The sequence below is a fragment of the Talpa europaea genome (assembly GCF_964194135.1).
Source record: "Talpa europaea genome assembly, chromosome: 14".
Classification (NCBI taxonomy): domain Eukaryota; kingdom Metazoa; phylum Chordata; class Mammalia; order Eulipotyphla; family Talpidae; genus Talpa; species Talpa europaea.
The window spans coordinates 74,513,983-74,519,982 of NC_140082.1; the positions used below are offsets into that span (position 1 = coordinate 74,513,983).

Below are 6,000 nucleotides of genomic sequence, written 5' to 3' on the forward strand. Positions count from 1 at the left end.
TTAATAAAAAGAAAGTTTTGCTATGTGAATATAGTCTGAAAAAGTCTTTTTGTCACATTCTGTTTTGGAAAAAGTAGCTCCATTTCCTTAGATGTCTCTCCTAGTCTTCAAACTTAGTTTCTTTTTCCTATAGAATTCCAGAGAGACTTTTATCAAGCATTTGTTTTAAAACTGTTCACATAAAATTAAAATATAAAACCACAGGTGGCTGTAAATATTCAAAAATGTAATGTGGTTATTGTGGAGGCAAAGTACTGCATGCATGCTTTCAAATGCTCTCTCTATATTCCCATTTCTGGTGGTCGAAAAGAGAAACAGAAAAGTCTTGTATTGACCTAAAAACAGTACATTTCAAAACAATTTTTTTCAATTAATAGCAACTTTTCTAGAACCCACTTCATCAATAAAGGAGAATCTTGAAAATATTTTAGCAGGATGCTTTCATACATTTTATTAACCACATACTATCTCTGTTGTACAGGAACCCTTTAGGTTGGTGTTAATAGCTAGTTGGAATCAGGAAATGAGTGCAAAGATAATTGGATGTGGGCACTTTCTCAACTACAGCTGCCTGCCCTTTAGTGTTGTGTTTTATTCACACACAACTCCTTGAACACTAGAGTGGAATTAACCATCTGCTGTGCTCTAGTACATGTATGTGGTTCTGAAACACCATCAGGGAATTAGTGCTTAGCCAGCTGCATAAGAAGATAGTTAAGTAAAAGCACAAAATGCCAACTTTTATTTTCCCTCTTTGAATTGGTATAGTTGGTCTGGGATAGTGCTTGGGAATTAAAGGTCTCCAGGAGACAGGTGTAGAATGATTGCAGAAGAGATTTCAGAACAGGTCCAAATCAAGAATGTCATGGATTGATGGAATTTAAGTATGGCAGCTGCTGCCAAATATACATCATTTCCCCTCCCTATTTATAGGTTTAGCTGTATACAAAACCAAATGTTTACTGCAGTCATTGGAATGATTTCTGTTGCCTTGGCAGTGGTGAGTGGCTTTGGACTCATGTTATACGTGGGGGTGCCATTTGTGCCAAAGTTGCAAATGCACCATTTCTAATATTAGATGAGTAAAGTAAATGTGTGGTTACACTATGAGTGTATTGGGGAGAAAGTTGATAACAGAAAGAGTTTATGATAGATTAAGTAAAAGAAATGTGCTTAGATGACTACAGATCCAAAATAAGGTGTCAGAAATGAAGACAAACATTAAATTGTGTCTTCAGAACTGGAAAAAATAAGTACCCCAAATGCAAAAGTAAAGACAATGACATGAACAGGCTGTTCTCTCTCTCTCTCTACCCCCCCCTCTTTCGCACACACACACACACACACACACAAACCCTGAAAATGGAAAATACAAGTCACTGGAAATGCAAGGGGGACAAATATATGACATCTCAATCAAGGGATGCAAATTAAACCAAAAGTGAGATGCCTTGTTTTCTTATTAATTAGCATTGCAAGACTGAAACTTTTGGGGTGGTTGTGTGTAAAGAACACTGTCTACTACTGCTCAGAGAAGATTGTCAATTGGCTCATACATTTCTTAGTCCAATATTTGTATCAAATCAAAAGGCTTAAAAGAGGATTCAAGGCGCATGTCTTTCACCTCTCCATTCTACTTCTAGGAATTTGTGCTAATAATTGAAAGAATGCTCCAAAAAGTAGACTAAGTATGTTCATTTCTGCGTGATTCAGAATTGAAAACTAATTGAAAACCATCTCCCCTGTCCACAGGCGATTGGTGAATTCAAACATAGGAAACCTCTATATTCCCACCAAGAAACAGAATAGCAGGAAAACTAGTGTGTGCATGCTTGTAAATGACATCGTGCCTCTCAAGTCATACCACAATGATAGACTGATGCTGTTGGTGGTCAGATTGGTTCAGTAACAGAATGTTGGCTGACAGTTTGTGCATTTCTGTGAAATGGCTTATGAGAGAAAATGGTCTCTCAAGTAATCTAGTGGAATCAGAAACAGATTGCTAATCCTGCTTGAACTAACACGCATCCACCAGGTTTCCTGATCTAAACATTGAGGCACCATAATTAGGGAGGAGTATACTGTGCTGTGTGGAAATAATAGGAATCCATGCAAAGCACAAGCTTATTACAGAAGGAGGAGTGTGCTCTGTTGTGGACTCAGAGACAACCAAGGAAAGTGTTACCTAAGCACTGATTGTGCGAGATAAATAAAACCTGAAGGGACAAAGAATAAGACCTTAAGGGACAAAGGATCATTTCACTTAGATGTGGAATATAGGAAAACTAGACAAAGGGTCCGACAGAGACAAACTTTCAAAGCAATTCTTGGAAAGCTGACCTAGAGCTGAGACATCCAGGAAGCAGGTGGAGGAGGAGGAGGGTGGCAAGAGGGACAGGGAAGAAAGCACAAGGACTCTGGTGGAGGACCACAGGTGCGTTGGTGCTGGGAGAGCGAAGGTGGCCACACCTGAGGGGAGAAATCCTAGACTGTCAAAAACTCAACAAGGATGTAAAACAATGTTGCTTTATTCAAAAGAGAAAAAGGGGGAAACCTTTTGAATTATGTGATTTACACTTTAATGGATATGAATATGCATTAAGATTTTTCTTAACAGGTGTTGGCATTGATGACATGTTTATCATGATTTCTGCCTAGCAGAAGACCAACATCATGGACAGCGTACAACAGCGAATGTCTGACGTCTACTCACATGTGGTGGTGCCCATCACCACTCTCACAAATGGCCTGGCCTTCTTTACAGGGGTGATGACCTCCTTTAAGTCCGTGCAGTACTTTTGCATTTACACGGAACAACCTTGCTCTTCTGTTATTTTTATAACATCACCTGTTTTGGCGCCTCTATGGCCCTAGATGGTAGGAGAGAAGTGGCCTGTCTGCGCTGGCTGCAAAAGACAGAGGGTAACCCAGACCAAAATTCTTCCTCACTGATAAGATGCTGCTGCCTCCCATTTAGTTCTCTTCGAACTGATGAAGAATCGAGCATCCATCCAAAGAACTTGCTCTTTAGAGATTATTTTGGCCCCTTTCTCACAAACACTAAGTCCAAGTTTGTGATAGTGGTTTTATACCTTCTGTACATCACATTCAGTATACATGGCTGTTTCCAAGTGCAGGAAGGTTTAGAACTTCGACATCTGGCAAGTTACAATTCTTATATCACACCCTATTTTAACATCCATGAAGAGCATTTTTCAGATTATGGTCCCATAGTGATGGTTATCATGACTGAAGCAGTTGACTACTGGGATAAAGACACTAGGCAAACATTGGGCAAATGTCTGGCCACTTTTGAAAACAGTGACTATGTCATACGAAATCTAACAGAGTTTTGGTTACAAGCGGATGTACAGTATGTGGAAGCCAACATCTTAGCTGTAAATGGCAGAGATAGTTCTATAAACAACATTCCTGTTTTTTTAGTGCATATTCCAATTTTTACATATAATATTAATATTTCATCATCACATGAGATTACTTCTTCCCAGGCCTTCATTCAGACCACAAGTGTTTCTTCTTCCACAGTAAGAAGAACATGTTATTCCAATTACGAAGTATTGCCAAAAGGTGTGAGATTCCCCTAATGGTGTATAACCCAGCATTTATCTATTTTGATCAATATTCTGCAATCTTAGAAAACACTATTCGAAGTGTCTTTGTTGCAACCATAGCTTTGTTCATTGTTTCTTTATTGTTAATTCCCCACCCATTCTGTTCCTTGTGGGTCACTTTTTCTATTGGCTCTGTGATTGTAGGAATAACAGGTTTCATGGGATTCTGGCATGTCAACCTTGATTCCATATCCATGACGAATCTTGTGATTTGTATAGGGTTTTCTTTTGATTTTTGTGCACATATTTCATATGCATTTGTTTCCAGTTCTAAACCCTCAGCAAACCAAAAGGCAAATGAGGCATTGTTTTTGCTAGGTTACGCGGTGTTACAAAGTGCCCTGTCAACAATAATAGGAGTGGGGGTTTTACCTATAGCTAACACATACATCTTCAGGACATGTTTTAATATTATGTTTCTTGTCAGGGTATTGGGGGCTATTCATGGCCTAGTTTTCATTTCAGTATTCTTAACCATTTTTTGAAGATTTGTTGGAATATCCATTACCATGTCAGTGCCCAATGATAGGATTCTTGACTGACCCAACGCAGTCTGGTAAAAAAGCTCTATTAAGGATAGTTGATAAACTGAAAACAAAGGCACGTTTCCTTGATTTGGAAATCTCATTCCAAGCTGTTCTTTAAAATATCCTGAGAAAAATTAATTAGTCCTACATTAAAATATTTTTACTCAATTAGGAAGTGTTGTCATCTTTATTTTAAACTATAAAAATTGGGTGTAAGGTAAAACTTACCAGTTTTTTTTTCTATTTTTTTCCTCTTATCATTAGCCTTTATGCCTGGAATTAAAAATTTTCTACATTATATATACTATCAGTGGGATGTTATATGTATTGTACTTCCTATATGCATAACTATGTAAAGGTTCAAATTATTATTACTTAATCTCCATACTGGGACTTTTATATGCACTTTCTTAATTATATATTCAGATGAACTGAAGTTGCTATCAATAATTTTTTTTTTTAAATTTTGAAGAATGAACCACTTTAGGGTCCTTCCGGGTGCACGGGCAGTTGAGCGCCATGATGTTAAGATGTCCGCAGCCTCAGCAGCACTGGTTCAATACTAGCCAGCCGGGGAGAATCCCACATGGTGACGCAGACCTCTCCTGTCTCGCCAGCTGCTCCCCTCAGCAGTGTCTTTTGGTCGTCTGCCTGTTCTGCTCCCCACTCAGTCTCTGGTAAATCCTCTCATCTTTCCGTGCATCTGGTCTGTACCACTGTTCTTGTATAAATAAATATATCTTAAAAAAAAAAAAAGAATTAACCACTGAAGCCATCAGGTGCTGGACTTTTTGTTTTTTTGGTAGGGGTTTGATTGCTGATTCAATCTCCTTGCTAGTAATTGATCTGTTTGGATTTTCTTTATCAGTTAAATTTCATACCTAAATGAGACTTAAAGGATAATGGATATATATTTTATTTATAGATAAACAGATACAGATAATAAAAATAAGTATACTTAATGCTGTAAAGAAAGGAAGTGATATTCCTGGTATTTGTAGGTTTAAAACTATTTTACTTTTTTTATTTTTTTACCAACAGAGAATAATAATTTGATTTCTATTATTATATAGAATTGAAAAGGATAAATTCTTTCTTTGAAAAGGAAAAGGTTTTGAGACTTCTCAAGTTCAAGATTTTCTCTAATGGCATCTGACTGCTAAGGGTCTCATTCTCCAAACTCTACATGGATGATGCCCTAAACACACTCTTCCTGTCCAGAGCATCTCTAGAGGCAATTACATCACCCACCAGGAGGAGCCACTAAAACCACGTCCTTTGTTAAGGCCATTTGAAACCCAGTAGGGAGAACAGATTCAAAGAATGTCTTCCGATAGAAGAGGGAGGTGGGTTACAGAGGGGTGGTTGGCAACACTTCTGTCTTTTGTCTTGGTGAGATTTTTTTTTTTTTTGATTTAGACATCACTGTTCATTTTCAAACAATATTTGTTCCCTACTTTCAGGTGTAGTCCCCATAGAATTTCCTTCACCAATTATGCTCAGTGAAATAAGCCAGAAGGAAAAAAGAAAAATATAGGATGGTTTCACTTATAGCAGGGATATAGGGGAACCAAATAAGACATCAGTGTAAAAAAATAACAACAGTACAAAACAGAAAAAAGAAACATACAACTATTAATCAGAGACATCCTGCAGGGAAGGAGGAAGGACAGGGAGCAGAGGGAAGGAGGGAGGAGCACAGGGGACTGGGGTGAGGGTGCACTTGTCTTCTTTAACAGCCGTACTAATTGGCCTTTGTCCTGGTTTTACATCCCCAGTGTTAAAAGTGCACAACTCATTTACTTCACAATTTGTTTTAAAGCACTTGCATTGTGGCAAAC

The 6,000-nt window shown here is 38.0% G+C and overlaps 1 pseudogene across 1 annotated transcript in view; it reads left to right on the plus strand.

Annotated features, from left to right (window-relative positions):
- LOC311184220 (patched domain-containing protein 3-like) overlaps positions 1 to 4,117 on the plus strand; it is a 78,005-nt pseudogene extending 73,888 nt beyond the window's left edge. Inside the window, exon 3 of the transcript in view lies at positions 2,618 to 4,117. The product of the transcript in view is annotated as a patched domain-containing protein 3-like (transcript). The remainder of the gene's footprint in view (positions 1 to 2,617) is intronic.
- Positions 4,118 to 6,000: the final 1,883 nt, after the last annotated feature.